Below are 23,436 nucleotides of genomic sequence, written 5' to 3'. Positions count from 1 at the left end.
AAAAAAAAAAGCTTATAACTTTATTAATATCAAATTATGTTCTCCAATGAGAAGCAGCCAAACTGTATTTGAATACTAGTAATTTTGAGAAGGGCTAAAAAAAAAAAACAGCCAAAGACCTTTTAAAACAATGAAAACACTGAAAGTTTTTCAGCACTGTAGAGGAAATAAAAAATAATCTTTAATTTTTTAGCTGAAAGAAAGCGTGCAATTAATACTGCATGAAAATAGTGACTAGCAAATAGTCAAAACAGAAGCTATTGTTTAATGGTAAATAAAGAGATATAAGCCCAGTAACATCCTAGTTCATTAGTTTTGTGAAGAGAGTAAATCAACTGGCAAATAAAATGAAAGGAGTATGATAACACAGCTAAAATCAGCCAGGCTGAACCATTAACTATGCAGATATGGCAGACACCAGAATGTAGCTTTGTCCAGTGAAATGATAAACTGCATTTTCACACTGTGGTACAAGGAAAGCAATTGAAAGGTTTCAGTGGCCATTTCAAATTATTTCTCTTTAGGAGTATGTATATGGATAGGTAAGTGGCAATAATGACTCAGCTTGCAGATCTGATTTTGGTCCTCTTCAGCAAAAATAGGCACAACTGAGGTTCATCACATTTGCAAGAAGTTAACAATGTTTCTCTGACCCAGACACACTTCCATCTCAATGCTCTATTGAAAGTAACTATGGATAGAAAACACAGAAGAGTTTGTAAAAGACAGCGAGGGTATTGCACAAAAACAAGTTCTATGTTAGCTGATTTAGATTTTTGTTGATTGCAGAGTGATAGGGAGACTCAGAAGTCTGCTTTTCAGGCTCTCCACTTTGTTTCTTCTTGGGTCTCACTGCTGTTTTCTCATCAGTCAACAGTTCTGCCTGCAGAACAGTAGCATTCTGCCTCAGGACAGCCCAGCACCTCCACTTGCCAGCACTGCAGTCTCACCCCTCCAGGTTTTCTCCTCAGCCTCTTTGCTGAGTTATTCTTAATTCTACTTTCTAGGCATTGGCTTTCAATCAATCTTTTAATGATCTCTTGCCACCCTCTCCTATTTCGTTTCTGTCTCTGCATACACACACATTCATTTTCTCCAGTTGGCAACCTCTGGCTCCAGCCTCCTTTAGCATTCAATCTCAGTGTCATTCTTATTGTTATTTATTCATAATTATTAAAGGGAAGGTGCTGTTTCTCCACTAAGAATGAAAAATAAATAAATAAAGCTTGAAAAGCGAAATAATTTGATTTTCCTTTTGCACTTCTATTTCCCCGTATTTTCATTTTTGTTTTGCAAAATTTAACCCTAACATGAAGGAACTAGCTTAGTGATTTCATTTCAAGCTATTTGCCCCATTCTTCCTAGCAATTCCTAATTCAAAAGATTAAGAGTTTGAATATATGCTGTCTTTCCCATGAAAATTCATCAAAGCCTCATGGAAGTCAATGAGATAAGAAGAAACAATAACAACAAATAAAAGTAGAAGCAGAAAGTAAAATAGAAGGACAATGAAAACTGAAAATGAATGCATTTTAATGCAGCACTGTAAGAGTTATGACACAACTAAGGGTTGAGTACCAGGAGAAACAGCACTGAGCTTTGCTTGTGTTTCATTTTGCAACGTACCATCCAGTTATTATATGTGAACTCTTTTTTTCTTTTTTTTTTTTTAACCAGGGGATGATTTCTTCCTTGTTACCTCCTACTTTTAGTCTTGAGATTTAATTCAAACTAGGCTTGAAAAAATACAGCAGAGATGCTTTGACTCAAATTTCCACATTAGTACACAAACTGAATATGTGCTAAACTTGTACAGTTGAGTTTGTTCCCATAAAACAAATGGATATGAAGTTATTTTTAAGAGGCATGTTAAATACATTCTTTTCTTACTCATACCCCTGAAAGCAAGCTCTCCTTTGATGCTCAATCTTTCATTATGTTATCGTAAATAAGGAAAAGATTTTAGTAAAATAAAGATACAGTAAGAAGTTGCACCAGCTCTCTGTATCCTCTGCATGCTCACTGATACTTCTAGGAAAAGAAAAATATTGTAATACTGCCACTTTTCCAATATTAATATAGAGAGTTGGGTTGTTACTTATTCAAGGAGGTTATGACATCTAGCTCCAGAGCTGGAGTCGATCACCTCAAGTTATTTTAGAGAGTTCAAAACATACTTCTTACTTCTTTAGCTAGTCAGTTCAGGGCTGAAAAGGAGCATCAGAACTTCACACCGCTGTTAGAAATTTATACCAAGAAATCCATGAACCTCATTCATTGGTTCTTTAAGAGGGATTATCCTTTGGGAGCGCATGGGAGAATAAGTCATCTTCCCCACCATGCGTAACACAGCCTGGATTTTCCCTTGGGATCAGTGGCCTTCCGTACATCCTTGCACACTTCTGTGCAGGCTGCTGATGGAATGATTCAGGAATAGCACAAAGTAAAACCAAAAATAAATACTGGAGGATGATACATTTCTTTGAGATAGTAATGTGGGCCTTTTCTTGGCAAAATGGCTATGAACATAGTCAAGAATAGTGGATTATAGGATATTTACTGACTAAAATACCTTATGGAACAAACTAAGGCTCTAGCTGTTTTGTTTTGGTATTTAAATGTTTGTTTAGATAATGGAAGTTCACATTCCTTTTCTTTATCTACAATGCCCAAGACACATGTATAGATAGAATACAAACTTCAAGGATAGAAAGGTCAGGTTTCTATCAGGATAAAATAGCAGAAGTTAGTGTGAATGACAGAGCCACCTGCCTCAGGGTGAACCAGCAACATTTTTTGCAAGCAATGATGACTTGGTAAGAAACACCCTCTGTCTGACCTTATCTGCTAACTGCAAGTCATTCCCCCTGCGAACAAGGATTTGTCATGTCAGACTGTCAATACCATCCCTATCATCATTATTACAGATTCCCACTTTTTTCCCCACTGTTTGTGCTGGCTTTGGTCAGGACTCTCACACCTCATATTAAGTATGTAGCTGAATGCTGAACTTGGCATTTCCATCTCTGAACCTCAGTGAGTCTCCTAGGGGGTGCTGAGGAAGAGGATGTAACAGGTGCTGACTGTCCCTGTTTCACCCATAAATGATGTTAGGAAGGCTGCTGTTGGAAGGTTTTCAGTCATGAACAGTTTCAAACTCAACAAGGTGAGCCTTCTATCCACAAAGATTTTACATTTCCTAAAAATCAATGAGCCACATCATGGATTGACTCCCCCTCAGCTGGGGACATGACGAGAAATCTTGTTAGAAAATGCTGATGGTTTCCAAATGGTTGATTTTTCTGCTGTCATTAACATGTAAATTATTCCATTTTTATGGGAGTTACAATGGAAAAAAGCAAATGTAATGGGGGTTATACATACTCAATGCATCTTTCCTTATTTTGCTGCTTTACACATTGTTATCATTTGGTGAAAAAATTATGATTATTTTTTAAAATATTACAGTATTTATTTTACTATCTAGGTGGTCAAGCAAAACTGTTTCACTTTTTTCATAGCCTTTCAAAACTGGTTCTAGTAGCTCTTCCTTCTGCCAGTGCAGAGAAATGCAGTTCTTTTGTTTGCTTCTTTTGGAATGCTGAAGACCAAGGGAATCTTTAGTATTTTTCTTGATCTAGCTTCTGAGGGATAAACTTGGCATCCTGAATTTACCAAAATGCACCACGGTGTTACCTGGTCTCCTTTCCAGAGGTGACAGAACACTGTCCCGAATAGTGAGTTCTTTTCCCATAAAAAACACCTGTTGCAGTCAAAAGTTAAATGTTGAAATGACAAGACCAGCTTTGAAATGAAAACAGATGTTTTATACAAACAGTTGAACACAGACTGGTACTTTGCATGTATGCATGAGGACAGGAGTCACTATGTAAGGCAGGAATAGTTTAAAAAGGCCAGTGATGGGCTCTCTTAGCACACTGAAACTGGTTGTCTGAATGGGACCACAAAAAAAATAAAAAAGCAGTATTTTATTCCCATTGCCCATATATGGCCCATCATTCAGTATAAATAAGCAAACCCTACTGCCAGACAAGAAGAAACAACTGGGGAAGACCTCTTGATTTTAAGGTTCTTCCTTATATTTCTACATTTCCTTTCATGAAAATTATTTTTCTTCTGTTGCATAAACAGAGCTGACAAAGCAAATCCCCAAGTAGCCTGTTTCAAACATTTGGCAGAATTTTGAGTTCCTCTTCTTAATGCCACTTAGAAACAAAAGTGTCAATGTATTTCTAGTTATTGAGAAGTCCCAAATATGCTGAATAAAGTGTCCTCCTTGTATTTTCTATGCTGAGAGAAGAACACCAAGTATCAAAAATGCAAAAATGTTATTCCAAATTTTTAAATTTAGTGAATAGGCTCATTTCTAACACAAAGTTCTGAGATTATTTCTGAGTCAAAAATGATGAGTTATTTCAGTTTCAGCATTTTCTTTCAGATTCTTTTCATCTTATTTTTGATCAGTATATCAAAACAGGGAGTGATAATTATTTCCTATTGACAACATGCTCCATGACCTTCTAAAGTACTAGGACTATTAGTATTACTCCTATCCAGAAAAATAAAAACACCTCTGTTTAAAAAACAAAACAAAACAAAACAAAAAAAACAAAAACAAGAAAAGCAAGTTTAATCATATTTTTATTTCCATAATCATGAACAAAATACACTCTCCCTTTCCTATATTACACATTTTTTTATTAATTTTGAGACCAAGACACCAACTCTGTAGACTACGCACATCACTAGACACTAGTAGAGGGTATCACAAAGAATTCCAGAAGGTTTAATTTTACACAACAAACAGCAAGGAAGTTTATGTAATCATTTGCGGCTTGGAACAGTGATTCACGTTCAATTTCTTAGATGAAAAAACAAGTGCTTCTTATTAGAAAGGTTAGCTAGAGTGTAATGATCTAAAAGAGAGCCCAAACATTTGAAAAGTCTTCAAAAGTTTATACTGTCCAGAGACCAATTAAATTCGCCTCTGCTACAGGATAACAGAATTTAGCTTCAATTTGCTTCAGACAAATATTTGTGTAACTAAAGGGAGCCACTAAAAAAAATATTTACCAAGAGGAGCAGGTGCTGGGAGGCGGTGGAGAAGATGTGTACACTGTCTGGCAGCTAAGGTAGACTTGATATTCCTCACACACGTAGATCCCTTTGCCTCCACGACCACTCTGCTTAGATTCCTTCCCCGCCACCTCCTGAAGGAATTTCTATCATAGTACTTAAAGGGAAAGATGTAAATATTAATGAAGATATACTTGGATTTTGGAAACTCTTCACTGTTTGATATTCCAAACTAAATCCTAACTGGGTACTGACTGATAGAAGAAACATAATGCACCTTTGATGAAGTAGGAAAAAAAATAACAGGACAAAACGCCTAACTGTTCAAGACTGAAAATTGAATCATGGTTTTACTTTCTAAGATCTTGTGTAATACATCTTTGCATCCTTGAAAATTTTAGGTGAATTTATTCATTTTCTCCAGTGCAGAAGGCAGTTTAATGGCTACAGAAATTACAACCAGATTCATCATTTCTCATCTGAAATCCTCTGTAGCTTTTGTTTTTTTCCTTAAGCTCAAGTCTTTAGATCTGTCTTTTTAAGAAAGGTGAGGAAAAATGTTGCATTTAAAAACTTAATGTTCGTTAGAAATGCTTTAGCTGGAGGAGAAGCTTTATTGATCATTAGGGATGGACTTTGAGAACTGAATTTTTCTGAAGCATAACATTTTACTTCATGGTAGTTGATAAACTGCAGTGTCACCTGCCAGCTGGCTGCAGTTAGAGGAAGCAGACTGATAGGGCAGGGCAAATGTATGGAGAAGAAAATTATAAAAATCGTACAAACTTACTTTTTCTTAAATAAGGCAAGGCATCTCTGTCTCAAACAGGATCATTCTTATTTGTCATCTGTGTTATTCTACCTCCTATGGTATTTATCACCATGAGGGCTACTGCCCACTAGGCTCTTAATGTTCTACAGGAAGAAACGGTTTGGACACAGTGTAGTCTTTGAATACCTACCATCGTACAGAATAATTTAGACATTATCCACGTGTCTACTGCAGATTATCTCTATAAAGATGTTCATGCTAAACAAAGTGCTCCAGTGTTCAGGAATTAATTAAAATAATTACATTAATACAATTCACAAGTTAAACACAGAGGTAGAAAACAATGGCTTCTGCAAGGTAATTCTTGTCTAAAACAAGAAACAACTGCCAAAAAAACATTTCCAAAGGAATCTAGCTATTAATTCCATCAGCTTGCTTTCCAAAACAATTACTTCTAGATGAGGTTTCTAGCACACAAGTAGCAGCTGCATCGGTTTATTTATTTCTTCCTTTTTCTGCTTGTCTGAAACTTGCTTTAGCCTATTTCTTGCTGACCATAGTCTGTAAGCAACTGCTTTCCACATCTGTTAACTCTGTTTCTCAACTTGTCGTTTGAAACAGCTTTTGAATGACACATAACACCCCCCTGTCAGAGAGAGAGGCCCTTTTCAAAGGGTCAGAAGCCCAACTGCCCCCCATAAAGTTCTACGCTTCAACTGATGAAGGGCTGGAGGCAGGGCCAAGGACTCCTGTACAGTACTCATACATCACAGCTGTCTTTTCTGTCACCAGATGTGGAACAAAAACAGAATGGCAGAACAGTAATGTTCACTGCATTAACAGAGTTTCAGAACATAAATTAGAAGTATCAGGAGGGTCACTGATTTTGGTGAAAAAACGATGCAAAATTTAACTGCTGCTGTCAGTCAGAAAAGTGTACCTTCATTAGATACACATTTATTTATTTTTAAAATTCAAGTGAGCTATGACTCTAAATGCATTCCTGAAGACTACTGTATTTGGTACAGTTCTCCTCTTCAAAAAAGACACCTCTGGCTAATGTCTGCTTGTCGATATGGCCAAAAAAATTCAGGCACATAAATTTTGTAGGAGGTTTGCAGCCAGATATGTGGACAAAAAGCATGCTGAGTACACTTGACAAGTTTACAGCTTTAGAGACCTTTACTTTGCCCAAGAGCTCTCACCACTTTAATCAACCTACTGTTCCAATCTTCTTCGTGGAAAGCGAGGCAGAACTGTGTTGTTTACTTTTCTGGTTCAGGCGTAGAACGGATTCCCTCTACAAAGCTCCTATAAGGTCCCTGTATTGTACCACAGTCTCTTTAAAAAAATAGTTAAACGAAAAGCCCTTTGCTTTTCATTCAGGTCTTGGGATGAATAATTTTGGTGTTCTGTCCTGGCCCCATATCTTACAATACCAAACACAGCAGCAAAAGAGTAGGAAAGTGCAAATGACCGTGCCGTTTTATGGACGCTATCATTCTTACTGTGCCACACTTCAACAGAGCAAAAAAAGAGCTCTGTCTTCTTTGTTTACCTGCCTCATTTATCATCAAGGGCGTTGATCACAAGCATCCTTAAAATTACTTTGCAGCCAAAGAACAACAACAAAACCAATCCTATGCTAAATAAACATGCCCATATAGAGGATGGGATGCTCAGCCCTGTTCAGCATCTCCAGAATTTGCAGGGGGTAAAAAAAAGATGTGGTTATGAAGTGGGCTCTCTTACTTTCCTTTTAAAAGCAAATATTAAATTGAGAAGACAGTAACTGTTACTGATGAAACATACAACAAGCTGAAGGAAGGCCATCACCAGTCATCCTCTGTTCACATTTACTGAAAACATCACTGCAACATTTTTTTTTCCATCTCTAAAAAGAGCAGCCAATATGGGAGTAGAGATGAGTAGGTGGTAACTCCCTGGGTAAGCTGGCACTACACAGCTTTTACACAGCTCAGCTTAAATTCTTCAGTGTTTGTGTGTAACTTTGGCCAACTCCTCCTCATCCTCCTACAACTGCAAAGAACAAGTCACTGCTATGGCCCAGCGATCATCGGCCTAGTGAGGACAGACTGATCAAAGTGGCCCTTTGCCAGCTACGTGCCAAGTTACTGTGGCTCATAACCAGGTCATGGGTGATTCACTGAGAACCTTCTGTCAAAAGTAGCTTTCATTGTACATCTCCAGATCCAACCCACTAACCATTACAAATCTGTGTTATGAAAAATTTGAAATTATGAGTTATAAAACAACTGTGGTAAGCACTGCAGTGGAAATTAATAATGCAATGGCAGAATAAGGGGATTCACTAGTGTTCATTATTTCCAGATCACTTCTGTGCAGCAAGGCCACCCCTTTAATGCATCACTGAGTGCGTACCCTATGTGCACTGCCCCAGAGGCACAATGCCTTGGGACACATTCCTGAGCAGCTCCAGTGCCATCTGCCTGAAGCAGCCCCCTACTTTAGCCCCCTGCTGCTGCAAAGAACATAGGGAACCTCCCTCCCCTGCCATCTCCTGGCCAGCCACAGTTCAGCTTTTGCAGACATGCAGATGCTAATCAAGTTCAGCACACCCCAAGGTACTCCAAAGGGTAAGGGAAACAACTGTATGATTTGGAAAGAGAAAGCTTGTTTGAAGATTAAACTTCCCTGTTTCTTTAAGTTTATGTAACAATATGTAAAATACTGTAATATTCTATAACTATATATGGAATACAATAATAGTAAATACCCCATATAATACTATCAATAATTAGAGAATGGCTCCAAAATCAAATGTGACTCTGACGGATGTTCCATTTGCAGTAGTATATGGCTATCTTGGGACTTAGACTATGTTGCTATAACAGACTTCTCTGAATTCAACCACTAGGACTAACTCGAGCAGAGTATCAGTTGACTACAAGCTGATATAAAAGCCCCTTGTGATGATGTGTTTACCTGAACACCACAGCTTCCCTTGCAGGCACAAAAAATATTTCATTTAAAAAAAAAATAGAGAAAAAATAGAGTATGATGTCTGGGAATATCTGATACCTTACCCTACATTTACAGAGTGGAAGCATTGTTTTTAGACAAGATTTTATTTATTAATTAATTTATTTTTTTAAATAGTTTCACACATAATAATGCTAATAAACTAGTGCTGGACTTCAGGAAAAGTATCAGCAGAATTTTGATTTAGATGATGAAGAGGCCCGTCTCCTTTTGGAGTGACTGGTTTTATAAGTTTCATTTGTAACAGCAAACCCAAATAACTGAATGAATCGTAAATGACCATAATAAAAGCACATTAATATAAGTCAGAAAGAAATGAATTAAGAAAAATGAGAGTAAGAGAAAAAGGTAAAATGTTCCAGAGAAGGCTCCTGCTTTTGATTAAATTTGGAACATTTGTTAAATTAAGCAATTGTTTCTCTGTATGGTGTAACAAATCTATTCAAAGAAAGGCACCACACAAAGTCTGAACAGGGAACAGAGCTCTGAAAATCTATTTGAGATGTTGCCTCACTATGGGAAGATCTATTTGGGAGAAAGAAAACCCCAACAAATCTGCCCACAAAGTTCTGAGAAGGCTGGGCCTAGTGTGTTTCAGATTGCTGTTGTAATATCATGATTTCAGGCAGCTTACAGCAAGGTTGCTTACTGAAAGCATTCTTCAAGGTGAGGCAGCTGAGCCTGGAAAGATAAAACTGATCAAGTACTACAAACACAATTGTGTCAAGCAACATTCTGAGACACTGCAAACCTTTGTGGCAGTTTAACTATGCAGCACAATTTGTGTCCTATCTGAATTTCTGCACTGTCTAAAAATGCTAAGAAATACCTTTCATTTTCATTTGAATATCACACTGCTTGCCTGGTTCTTTAATCATCTCATTAAAGAGAGCTCCTAATGTTTTTGATTTTCTAATTCACTTTGAACAAATGCCGTAATTGCTGAGGAAAACACACTTGATCTCTGCATACGGCATAGGAGAAAAATGTTCACTGCTGCTCAAAGGAGCAAAGCAATTAATTTCAACTTCAAGACAGTATCATTGTCTTGATTCAATAAGGAAATATTTTTTTGAAATTTTAAATATGATATTATAATGGAAGTATGTAATTATATTTGGATAATTTTTGGAAATGCTTTATATGAGGAAAACAGGAAATAATATGGTTATTTAATCTGTAGTTTTAAGAATACAAAACTGTTAATGCAGCATCTTCAACAAAAATGAATTCCAATGACAGCATGCTTGTCTCCCAAACAACATAGGTAGAATCATGCCCCTACCTACAAATCATTTAGGCATGTCATGCTCTTGACAGCCTACTGACACATGTACTGTATCTCATATACCACAGTGGCTCTGTCACCTAACATTACTAACATCATCCATCTCATCATCTTCACTTGTACAGTGAAATGTGCTCTGTGAATATAACATGCAGTTCAAACCAGTTTGAGACAAATTATCAGTGTAGTGCATTTCACACGACTCCCATTATACCCCACAAATAGAGCATAAGCAACTCCCTAGCAACTGCAGCAAAAATGTACCCCTTTAGGTATTTTTTCCCAATCTCAAGAAACCAAGTTGCTATATTATGAACTTCCTATATAAAACAATCCTGGCTACTGTCAGCTCAAATTACTCTGACTAATGATCCCTAAGATGCATTTTTAGCCTTTTGCTAGTTTGGGTTCTGATACTGAAGTTTTTCTCCTGCAAACCTGCTATCACAGTTATTTTAGCACCAAGGTTTTTTTCCCTGCCAAAACAAGAAGTATATTCTCAATAAAAACTAACCATTTATACAAGAAATATAATCTTGTCATAAGCTAGAAATCCATTCCACACATGAAATGACACCGCTAGCATGCTAGGAAGAGTGACAGGATTTATTTTGTGGAACATCAGAAAGACTCCTTTTTGGTGGGACTCCATTTACAAACTGAATGGGACTGCATATATTTCCAAAGGACTACCAGCTTTAAAGTGGACTATTGCATCCCATGTTAACTCAAATTGCTTTAAATAACTTCCGGGGAAAGCCAGAAATTACTACTCTTTGTTTAAAAATACTAGCTTGCATCACATGTAGCAAATAGGAAGAATTATGGCTGTTGCAAGTTTTGTATACATGTAATGTGCCGGAAAATATAGTAATAGGTATAACTGAGTAATAGCAGCTAACTTACACTTCCAAACATGAAAAGAACATCCCACTAAACTGCATCAGACTTTAAGCAATTTGAGAATTCTGTCAAGGCAAAGGGGGTGGCAGCAGCCAGAAACCTCCCCACCCACAGGCAAGCCTAAAAGGTGGATGTTATTTGTGCTGGAGTCACCTAGTTCAGTATTCTCGTATTGCTAAATCGGGGACAAACACTGAACAAGAACTGTTACCAAAAAAGTGATGAGGGAACTGCTGAGAAGGAAACATGGAGCCAGGGGATGCAGTTAGTTTCAATTTGGACTATTTGGCTTCAAAACAGGCATTTCTGGACTATGGATCTAGTTCAGTGGTTGGTTATAATTATAGAATCATTGAATGGATTACTTTAGAGTAGGTACCATGACTTTATTATTCACTTTATTAAACTGTTATACTTAATGTGGTGGTAGTCACTGCAGACAAGAATAGCTAGCACTGGTCATACGTTCTTCAAACTATATTTCCTAGTGGATGAATTCCACAGCACTTCAAAACCAAGGACATGTGATAGAGAGACCAGTTCTCTGCAATGCCGTGTCAAGTCATCCTTTTTTCCTTGACCTTTCAAGCTTCTTGCTGATGAGAAGTAGACCAAACATGCATATCTGCAGTGATTTACATTTTGTGTTTGTTTTGAGTAAGGCCTCAATTTTTCTTTTTAAATGTGATTATGACACTGTAAATATATATAAAGAATATACAACATGAGTAACAATTTTTCAAGACAACTCTTAAGCTTTAAAAGAAAATTATTTTCTTGCCAAACAAAATTATACCAAGTTCATGCTACAGCAGAAATCTATTAAACAGTAGATGTTCAAGGAGTAAAAATTACAAACCCATGTTATATTTGTCTACAACTGCACTAGTTTCCAACTTTTAAATAAAAGATGCTTTCAGAGTGAAAAACCAAGTCCCTAGCTAAAAGATGCTATATACATGAAAAGGGCTGTACATTATTAGTTGTTATGCTTGCAGTACCAGTTTTTGTGCGCTTGCACGCACATGGGGCTTGAATATCAGTGAACACCAGAACAAATAATTTAATCTGAACTCCAAATAGAGATACCCTACCAAATCACGGTATCTTCTATTAATTATATCTAAAGTGAATTTCTGACTTTTCACCAAACAATGTTCTAAAACAAACTCGAATTAATACAGGCAAATATTCTTTATTACAGTTCCATTCTGTTTATTTCTACTGAGCCAGCAAATATTTTAAGGAATATTAGAGAAATCATTTCATACAAAATACTGCATTTTCTCTCTTGCTGTCTCTACGTAATACTGGCATACATGGAAGCTATGGACACTGAAGAAATTGTGATTAAGATTTTACAGGCAGTCAGGATACCAGAAATACTGTCTTCTACTTCAACATAAAAATGACCAGATCCTTAAAAGAGATGGGATTGACTCTGGGTTCAATAAGAAGATAGATGACTCAAGTGTTACACTCTTCAGACACAGATGTGTCTTCTTGGTTGGGCAGCTATCATACCAGGTGATTGTGACTGTCTTGCTTCCATGTGCAGAAGTCATTTGGGTACCTTTGCCCATGGAGTAGACTTTCAGTGCAGTCATGTTCATTTAAATGTGCTTACAGCACATTTCATATTCACATAAAAAATGAAAAGCACCACTATTGTCACAGTTACTGGCATTTAAAAATACAGTCCTAAAAAAAAATTGTACTTATGCACAAATAAAAACATGCGATTACTTTAAATGAAGACAATAACTAAGCAAAAAATAAAGCATGTGAATAAGTCTGCTCACCAGGTATTCATGCTTTGTTATAAAATAAACAGAACACATTGGCATAGAGGAGATTAAGTTGCTGCTGTTTGTGCTGTTTGTTTTGTGGATAAAAGGGTGAGTTCATGTTTTACAGATGTCAAACTTGTCACCATTACCAAATTCAACTGAAAAACTCTGCTTCAAGCCTTCAAAAACATCTTCTGCAACATTAATGTGTAAAAAGGCACATAACCCAGGACACTCCGGTTTTCAACACTGCTTGTTACTCCTAAGCAGCATTCCTATATGCCTCCTATCATGCTGTGAAACATATGTGGTTCAGTTGCAAATGGTCTAAAAATAAGCACATGTACACAGCTTCATCAGTTCAGAGGGGAAGTCCTGTAAAGGCTTAACAAAATTTAGGATCTACATCATCTTCCACTGGCATGCAGCCCCGCTGATGGTTACAGAGACAGCAATTCTAGGACAGAAGAGAAACCAGCACCTGTTAGCCATGGACAATAGCAATTCAAGCAGTGAAAGCAGAGAAGATTTACCCTCTCCCTTTAGGAAATTCTATCCATCTTAACAACTGTTACAGAGCTCTAGAGATTGCTATCTATCCTTTCCGTAGATCAGGAAAGCACAATAACACATATCTTGATCGACAGCCTCTTTGATACTAAAAAAAAAAAAAAAAAAAAAAAAACACCAAACAACGTAAAGGATGAGTTGCATGTGACTACACTTTAAGTATCTTCCTTTCAATCCTTCAGGGAAACTAACCTTGAAATAAGTGCAAATAAAGTTCACATATAAGCTTAGGCCCAGTTTTAACACAGCTCTGGAATGTAATCCCAGAGACAATTGACTGTGAAGCAGACACATGTTTTCTATGTCAAGTCATTGCCACTGATATACATCTTAGCTAGATAACTGCTAAACAACACGCCAAATTTCTGAACCAAAGCAATCATCTTCAGTGTCACTTAGTAACTATCAGGCGAACACACAAAAGCATTTCCAGGTATTCATTGCTTCTGTACTGAGCAAAGCACTAAGAGTTCAAACTGCAGTCTATGAGAGAGTACATTGTAGCTGGTATAGCTGCTACAATACTGTGTGAGTTTGACACAAAGTTTTATCAGTAGTAGCACAATTTTCAGTTCAGTGAAATTCTCATTTCATGAACAAAGCTCCTGTTTTCATGTCTTCTGTATATAGAACAGTTCTCATACCAGTACACAAAGTATGATACATGTATATGACATGTCCCCTGATCTATAAATATCCAGGTTAATCAAGAGAGGAAAGAGTGAAAAATATTTTACACTCAGATGAAAAAAAGTTAAGTAAATAAACTCATGTATGCATGTGCTTCCTAAGAATGCTTTGCCTTCAAACCATCCTTGTAAAAATAAGCATGTCACTTTTTCTTTGCCTTTCTCCTAAAAATGCTAACTTGAGTACCTTTTTGTGTGGGAAACTGTTAATCACAGCCTGAAATTCTGATTAACCATCTGAGGCAAGTGACAGATCAGCTGCATGAGCACAGGTGAAAGTAATTCAGCTGTGCTCCTGGAAGGGGTGGAGCTCGACTCTATCTCTCCTAGATCCCATTTAAGGGTTGACCACCACTAAGGTAGCATCTCTTTCTGGAGATTGCTCTTGCGTGGAATTTCTAAAGTGAGCCTTAATGTTGGTGAGTCTTTCCCATATAACCTCTGGCTATCCATCTATTTCACTCTGTATAATAATTACAACTGTACGCTTTTGTAAAAGAAAGATAAGTAGCCTGGAAATGGAAGAAGGTTCAACTTCTTCAAAAAGCTGAGTACAGTAGAGGAAAAAAAAAAAGATCTTTAAGAATTAAATATGAAGATAATGCTGTCAGTTTTAACCCTTATACAGAGGCATAAAGATTCTAACATAGGTTGAGAAAAATATTAATATTTGCTATCATGTCTCTGCATTACTTTCACAAATATCAATACTGTCTATTGGATGTAAATCCAAAGCACTCATTAATACAAAAGAATGCCACTCTTGAACGCTTTCAGAGAAGTGACTGTTGCTGTTTTGTTTGGAAGGCACTGTTTTAAGGAAAAGTTGGCTGAATGATCTAGAAACGAATATAAAATTCCCTTTCCTCTGACACTTTGAAGCTTCTCTGAAGTGTTAAATGTTACATCAAATCTGTATTTCAAGATTGGATACTCTGGCAACTTGAATTGCTAGCCCAAACTCACAAAATAAGTTTTCATTATTTTCTCTTAGCACTTCCAGAATACGGTAGAAATACTGAGTAAAATGTTCCTGACAATAATATCATTCTATAGAAGCTAAGACCTCATAAGCAAGAACTAGTAGATAGTAAGCATCCTGATGGGCCTACAGAAGACAGGGTTTGGAGAAGGGGAAGCTGTACCTCTTTGCAAGGCTGTGTTCAAAAGGCACTGAAGTTGTGTTAACTTCTGAAAACTTTGATAGAAACTCAGCTAATTCTTACTTTGCACTTTTGTGGGAGAGGATTGAGAACCTGGTCAACTGAAATTAACTGACTTTGTAAAGACTGTATTAGTTAGTCCTGTAGGCTTTGGATAGACACTTCAATATGGAACTTGCCTAGAAATCAACAATCTTTAAACCTGTTTTTTTTTCTCTTTTTATTTTTATAATTTCTACCTACTAGCTCACTTTTTATCTGTTTGTTAACTCTGAATATGGTTGTTTCATTGTTAAGGCTCTGTTTACTGTGACTGTTTTTTACATAAGTTATTTATGCAGAATAATCATGTCTGAAGAATAACTCCAGAGAGACCTAGCTGAGGATCTTCTCTAGAGGAAGTAACGGTTATTACAATACTTAATTACCACAAAACATCCTCAGATAGAGTCAGTATTAGCTTGGAATGCTCTGTGCTACTTGCACACCTTGTAAAGCAATTTAATCATTTCCATATTGGTTATACGTGAAATATTAGTGCTTTGCTTCACAGAGAACATCTCCTAAATTTTCATTACTGTATGGCAGAAGAAGGCAACAGGTCTCAGTCTTTATTTCACTGGCAGCTGTACCAAGTATACAGGACATCCTCAGGCACAAGGATGTACATCTTTGCTGATGTCCTGTCTTGCTGCAGGGCAAGCACTTCAAACCACTACCTAGCAAGGAAATGAAAGCCAAGTAACTTGGCTCAATGACTAAACAGAGAAGAGGGGCATGCTTTAAGAAAAGCACCTGTATGTTTCTTAGTTTTATTGGGATATCAAATTTTCTTGAGTTCTAAAAATGATTGCTGGGTGACTTCAGGTGTGTGACATTAACCAATACACGCTTCCCCAGGCTTTGTGTTTATTTTATTAATATAGTATGTGAGCATCTGAGTGGCATGAACCACACTAGTCACATGAAAGCTCACTTCTTCTAGGGAAGTATCTTAGAGAAACATACATCTTAATGCAAGAAGATATTTTTCATTATTGACCAGTGGAATGCAAGTTCTACTTTATGATGATAGTCTGTCGAAGGCAGATAAGCAGCATAAGTGGCACTGCTCTATCAGTGTGCTTCTAAATGTACTGAGAAGATTCATCAATTACCACTACATTCCAGTAAGTACTCAAAAAAAAAAACCAACACAACCAACCAATGAGCAGACAATGTGCTGATGAGTGCTTATATCTGCTGATGACATTTTTGCAGACTATCATGAACTCACCACTGCATATTGCTCTTGAGCAGTATCAGCTAATATGAAGCTGACCATGACTTTGCAGCTACTGTACACAAAGCCAGCCTCACTCTATTTGTCATGGAGCACCACTAGGAGAGTTTGGGGTATACTACACAGAGGTGATACACTAAAGCCCTTTTCTGTGGCAAAACACTGCCTTATCTTGTTTGGCAGAATCTCTAGCAATCAGGAGCCAATAAATAGCTCAGGTAGCTGGCTTTAGACCACCCCTTACTAAATTCAAATAGTAGAAATACATCTAAAATATTTGTATGCAATACGCTACTTTCTATTTTGTCTGTTATGGAGGAAAACAAAATGAAAAAGGAATTCCACTGCTGAAAATAACTACAGCTGGTAGCATAATCAAGAGAGCCAGATTTGCACAGCAGATGACCTCATCAACGGACAGGAGAACAGCTGGGGCCTTTAAAGGATGTAAAATATAATTCCTTAAGCTAAATATTTTAATTAACAAAGCAATAGGTTGAATATTAAAATTCTCCTATGCTTCTGCCAAGTACTCTACCAGTAGTAAGTCAAGGAAGAGAACAGCACTTCAGGCTGTGATCTGACAAATTCATAAGCCAGTTTAACAGCTGCCTGTCACCACCTTGCTCTCTTTTTCCATTTACCTCATATCACACTATTCCCTTCTTTCTTCATCCTTCACAAGGTCTGCCATGAAGCACACTGAAGCCAGCAGAAAGTAGTTTTTGGTTCTGTTTTGTTTTTTAAACCATGGGGATTTGTTGGGAGGAGCTGAGTTCTGCCAGATTAATAAACTGAAATGGTTTGATAAAGGCTGCCATAGCAGAGGGATGGGGTTACTTGGTGTGAGAAGGGGATGACAGAATCATCACAGATAGCAGTTGGAGTCACTCCTGTGAAACCACTTTTATTACTACGTAATACCAAGCAATAGCGTAGCACACTAATAATATCTTTCTAATGTTTCTTTAAACCTCACTCTCAATTCTATTTGCACTGCAGCAGTTCTTCTGTGTACCACGTTCTGAATATCAAATGAGAAGCTTGTATTTGAACAAGGAATATGAAGAGATCTTTTCTACATGGTGGGCTTCCAGCCTGACCTATAATAAAACAGAAGAGGGGTGCACGTGGTTGGGGGGGGGGGGGGGGAGGGAATGGAAGCTTTGCTTATAATTTTGAATATTACTATGGAATGCAGCATGCAAATGGAAGATGGTTAGTTAGACAGTAGAGGAGTTAAGACTGTTCTGTGGTAAATCCATAGAGATGCTTAGTAAGGACTAAAGCTCTTTGAGTAAACATCACTTTGCTCTCTGATAGTTTTAAAAGATTATTTGGTTTTAATTAAGCATAATATTAACAGCAATCAGTGTGAATCAAACCATTCAGAGCAGCTGGATTAAGTGCTATGAATGGCACCTTTCAAAGTTTTCTTTTTACCTTTTTTTTTTTTTTTTGTCAGCTCAAGTTTGCTGACATTAAAAACAAACAAGCAAACAAAAACCACAACCAAACAAATCAAATGTAAACAAATGAAGAAACACGTCCAAAAGGCAAAGCTTCATATGAGCTAGTTTTAAGATCTTCAAACACCATGGCTGATTTGCCATAACACTTTTACTCCTCTCAGCCATCAGACGTACACGTGGAAAGAAAACTCTCTTAAGAAGCGATACTATTGGGAAAAATATGACAGCCTTAGAGCACAGATCTAATGCCATGCTATAGGCAAAAAAATCCCGTACCTCTCAAAACTCAGTAGGCGAAAAGATGGTACATCAGCTTCAGTCTGAATAAATATAAGCTAATGCGTACAATGAAAAAATAATCCAAATCATGTATTCATGATGCTGACCAATGACTAAAAATTCCTAGAACTCTAGAGATCATAATTGACTTATTCCCCAGAATTGCCAGTTTTATGTGCAGCAGCAACCAGAAAAAATAATAACAATAATCATTGGGCTAATATACCATCACAAAAAAGCACTAGTAACAGGACCAAAGACGTGTGCAAACATGGCCCACCTATGTCTCAAAGACTGGATGGAGTTCTGTTCTCTGGACAGACCAGAAGTTAAAGGAAGGGAAAAAAAAAAAAAGAAAGTATGGGTGTCTGCTTAGAAAAAGAAACTGAAGAGGCTCTTCAGCTGTAGATAAGGCTGAAATAAGATTTGATCACTCAAATCATGAGAGAAGTGACTAAAATAAAACTTCTGCTTCCTAAATCTTCCAGTGCTTGAGTACTCAGGGACATCTGACAATAAAGCAAGTGATCAGTTTATGAGAGATTAAGGAGCTTCTTTACAAAGTTAGTAAATTTCTGAAACTTGCCAACAAAGGGGGTTGCAAAAGCAGTATGCATTAACAGGTTTGAACAATCAGGCAAACTAGATTGCAAGTTTGTAAATAGGCCCTAAAAGCAATAAGCATCACCATCCCTAATAATACAAGTATGCTGGGAAAGTACAAGGGAACAGAACACATTTAGTGACTAAGTTTGTGTATGGTCCCTAAATAGCATCTCAGTGTCACTGCTGGAGGTACAACCTTGAGTTTGACAGCCCACTGGTCTGATCCAGTACAGTTTTCCTTCTGTCCTTTTATCTTTCTTTTTACACCTTCTTTCAAGCTTTGATAGAACACACACACACACACACAAAGGCTACGCTCCTGCTCCTTATCAGCTGTGAAAGATATGGGTCAGATCTAAGTTACAGAAGACCTTCCCCATATGTTCTAATATATAGTATCCCATATTAAGCAATGAATAAGCAATATATCTTTAAGTAAAAATAAGGGTCAGGCTGAGGAGGAAATATTTGAATTATTTCAGCCAGTGTGACTCCCACAAAGCCACAGATGTTGTTCCTCGGCAGGATCAGCTATTTCAATGAAAATGTAGCCACCTGCTGAGGGACAAAAGAAACAAACACCAGCTCCTCCAGCAGCAGATCTGCAGAGCAGCTCAAAGGGAGGCAAGGTTAAGCACATAAGTCATCCACATTTCTACTACAGCAAATCTCAAAAAGTAATAAGAGTTAAAATTGACTGATATTCAGATGGAAGACTTAAAAAAAAACCAAGGGTGGCAGACAGATGGAAAATATCCTATAGATACTTCTTTTTCTCTACATGAAATTGGAGGCACATCATAACTGAAGTATTTTGATACCACTGTTAATATAGAACACCTTATGCAAAGGGAAAAGGTATGCTGGCACCACTCCACAGAAGTAAATAAATACAGCTCAACAGAATCCTCACATGATTTCAGTTGTATAACGTATCCTTCATCCTTCCCATTAGCTCCCTCTCCGGTATTTGGTAATTTGTTGGTCACTGGAAGGACAGAGTGTATACTTCATGCATCACTACACATATTTAAGAAATACATATTATATGTTAAATTATATGTTCATATATGCGGTGGTAACTATTAGTAACTAGTAGAGATATTTATGTTACTAATGGTAGGTCATGTGGTAGGTCATATTGAGAGCTACAAAAATTTTAATGTAGGAGCATTAAAAAATAGTGTCCGCTCCACATTACATGTGCAAAATGTCCAGCAATTTTACATTTTAGGTAGAAATACGAGTGCTTGTATATAAGATCATTCATTATCACACCTTGATACTCCTCCATCTTCGTACCACCCACATGCAGGCCCAAGGCTTTGGGACTGCACGTATTTTCTTTCTCCTGGATGAACTCTAGAAAGCTGATCTCAGCCACCAACACATCTGCAGTCTGCACAGCTCTGCTGAAATTTGCTCCTGCCTGACTGAGCATCAGTCAGTCACAGGGCTGCCCATCTCCACTCTTACCCTGTTTCTCTGCTGAAGAGCTATGTCCTCAGCCCTACGAGCTGAATTCCCACATTGTGTTTAAGAACATCCTTTGTTAACTTCATTGGAGAGTGTTCACTGACCACACGGGAGCAGAAAAAGAGCAGTCTTGAACTCCCACATATGCCCATGGCGGTGCTGGGCAGAAGCAGATACTATCGCCATTTGGAAACATCTGAAGCCTGCAAGTGACAAAGGGAACACTTGGATGCAGAGGCATTTTATGCTTTGCTTATCTTGAATTCTGCAGAGCTTCCATACATCAGTGTGTGCAGTCACTGCATTTGCTGGAGACTGTATGAGCAGCTGCGCGTCAGTATTTTAACTGCAGTTCAAAAACAGCATTAGCTTTTCCAAAAAGATCAGTGTTCCGTTTGTGTGATCTAATACAACTCGAAGGAGATGCATCATTCATTCATCTTTTCTATGATCCTTCCGCAACTCTTCAGTAGCTCAACAAAATGTAAATATGTATTTCTGAAAACACACGCCACTTGTTTCACTTAGCTGCATCAAAATAATTTGCCTACTACTCGTGGTAAATTACATTACTAATATTTTCGTATCCATCCTTATTTACACAGCTGAATAGGCAGCACTTTCCCATGCCTACACAGGGGGAAACTGAAATGCTCCTTTTTGAATCTTGCAGATGTGACAAGATTATCTGACTGCTTCAGTTCCAGATTTCTTATTACAATGCATATGGAAATGCTTCCTGTAAAAATTATTACTACAAAAGCTGCTTAGAAAATCTAACTTGGGTGGTTTTTTTTTGTTTGTTAGTGTCCTAATTGTAAAGCATACAGATGGACTCCTTCTGTTCTGTACACTGTGTCCATGAAGCTACAAAGAGCAGCCTAATGGTCTCTGCAACTCGTGTGCTCTCCTCTAGCTTTAGCTAAGTATGTGCACCATGCAGTGACAACAGTGATGGCTATCAGTAAGTCCATAGCTGATCAATGGTTTTAACAAGTAAATAATTAATAAAATGCTCCAGAAAACCTTCGTTATTTATTAACAAAGGAGAAATCAACAGTGCATCGAGCACCCTTCCAAAAACATACAACTGAAACGTTTTGATCTTCTGGAAAAGGTCAGAAGAACTATGATGAAGAAAATAGTTCAGCAGAAGGCTGTGTAGCCAATTCAGTAGCAGACATTCTCCTGCTTGCATAATCCTCCTGAGAACAATGCCAGAGAAATGAGTACCACAAATAGAGACTGTTTGTGTGATGGTGCTTCTGCAGATCACCCATTCAGACTGGATTTCTAGATTTGTTTATCACCCATAAGGGAATGAAAAAAGAAAGTTGGTATTTTCAGCCTGTATTTTCAGTCTTGCAAGAATTCCACTCATCTTCACCATCAAATTTGCCTTTTACTTCCCAAAGAAGGCATGAAAGGAAAACACAGGTGAGCTATGAGGCAGCCTGGCACAGCCGAGTGCATCTCAGACACTGCGTCATGGCCACTTGGATCAGGATCACTCTCTGCCCTAGGCATCTAAATTAACCTGAAGTGCTCAACAGACATCGATTCACATAACTGAACCGTATTCCTGAAAAACTGGTTTGCCAATATGACATTTTGCTGGATCTATCCAGAACTGGTGACACACAGGAAACTGAAATTTCATTAGCTATTTATGCTCTGTCAATAGAGATATTTATTGGATAAGTATGCTGGAAGAGAATAGCATTAACCTGCATCACTTACAAATTCAACACCTCTAATTGTTTTCTAGTACTTCCCACGCAGCTGTAAATCAAGGCTTCAGCTCTCCAAAGCAACCATGGGGCTCCCACCGGTTACTCTGGTTACTCTGGTTATTTATCCATGTGTGCCACCCATCGCATGATTTTGTCAGTTTCTGACAGCACGCTGTGCATCACGTGACGGAATGCCCCCTTAGAACTGAATTAAGGAAGCAGAACACTATGGATCAACAAGGTGAGAACCAAATCAATATGCTCCTAGAAAGCACGGAGGGTGGCTTACAGCTTCAAAAGAATCAGAGTTGGAATTAAACGCTCTTGGTGTTTCCAAAAGACACGGAACTGTTTCATGCTTACAAAGCCCTCCATACACAAAATACCCAAGACGTAACAGAAGCTGCTGTCTCTTCAACTGTTAATTTTGGACACTGCTTACTACTGAATGGATGTCAGAACCTCTCTACTTCCATGACAGATGGATCGGGTCCATCACCGCATAGTTTGGCAGCACCCTCACAATTCTTTACAATCAAGATTCTGAGTGTTTACGTTAACGACCATGATGGGCATCTAAAGGTTTTTTCTTTTCCTCCTCGGTCTGCGAGATCTGGCAGTTCTCCAAAGCCCTCCGGCACCACCTCCAACCACTACGAGTAAAGGAGGCTGAAGAACAATGAGAAACAGCGTGCGCGGACAACGGGACTTCGTCTTCGGAAGCCGTCTGCCTTCACAGCCGGCGGTCACGTACCGCCCACCGCCACCAAGGTGATGCTTCGGCTGCTTTAACTTTTCCCTCCCCGCTTCGCAACTTCAGGGCGCAGCGTGCGGTCGCGACCGCCTCCCGGCCCCGCCGAGCGGCCGAGCCCGCAGCGCTCAGTTGCGGTCCGCAGCTCACGCAGGCTTCCTTCTATCACCGCTCACGGCCGCGTGGCACCGCCGCGGGGCCCGGCTCCTTGTCCGCCGCAACCCGCCGGCAGGGCGGCACCCCGGCGGCGCCCCCAGCCCTCCCGGCGCGGCAGCGAAGCGGCGGTGACAGCTCCGCGCGACCGCCGGGCGAGCATCGCCCCCTCGCCGCCAAGCGCCAAGCACGGCGCTCCGAACTTCCCGCCGCGCCGCCGGTCCATCCCGGGCACCGGGACGCGGCCGAAGGGCACCGCGATGGTCCGCCCCGAGCATCACGAGCATCCCGAGCATCCCGAGCATCCCGCCGCTCCGCCCGTGCCGGCACGCTGCCCGCCGGCCCCTCCGGCGCCAGGCGGAACGGACGCTGGTAGAGACGGGCATCC

The 23,436-nt window shown here is 38.7% G+C and overlaps 1 protein-coding gene and 1 long non-coding RNA gene across 4 annotated transcripts in view; one reads left to right on the top strand and one right to left on the bottom strand.

Annotated features, from left to right (window-relative positions):
- Window positions 1–23,436, bottom strand: part of B3GALT1 (beta-1,3-galactosyltransferase 1) — a 171,132-nt gene that overhangs the window by 147,456 nt on the left and 240 nt on the right. The gene's annotated exons all lie outside the window — the stretch shown is intronic.
- The window catches only part of LOC107316756 (uncharacterized), a 32,830-nt gene continuing 9,414 nt past the window's right edge, over window positions 21–23,436 (top strand). Inside the window, exon 1 of the long non-coding RNA XR_014947933.1 lies at window positions 21–22,915. This is a non-coding gene — a long non-coding RNA (uncharacterized LOC107316756). The remainder of the gene's footprint in view (window positions 22,916–23,436) is intronic.

This window comes from Coturnix japonica, chromosome 7 (assembly GCF_054131305.1).
Source record: "Coturnix japonica strain WE chromosome 7, WE-NBRP24, whole genome shotgun sequence".
NCBI classification, from domain to species: Eukaryota; Metazoa; Chordata; class Aves; order Galliformes; family Phasianidae; genus Coturnix; species Coturnix japonica.
The sequence above is the reverse complement of the archived record's forward strand: the minus strand, read 5'-3'. Positions and strand labels throughout refer to the sequence as shown.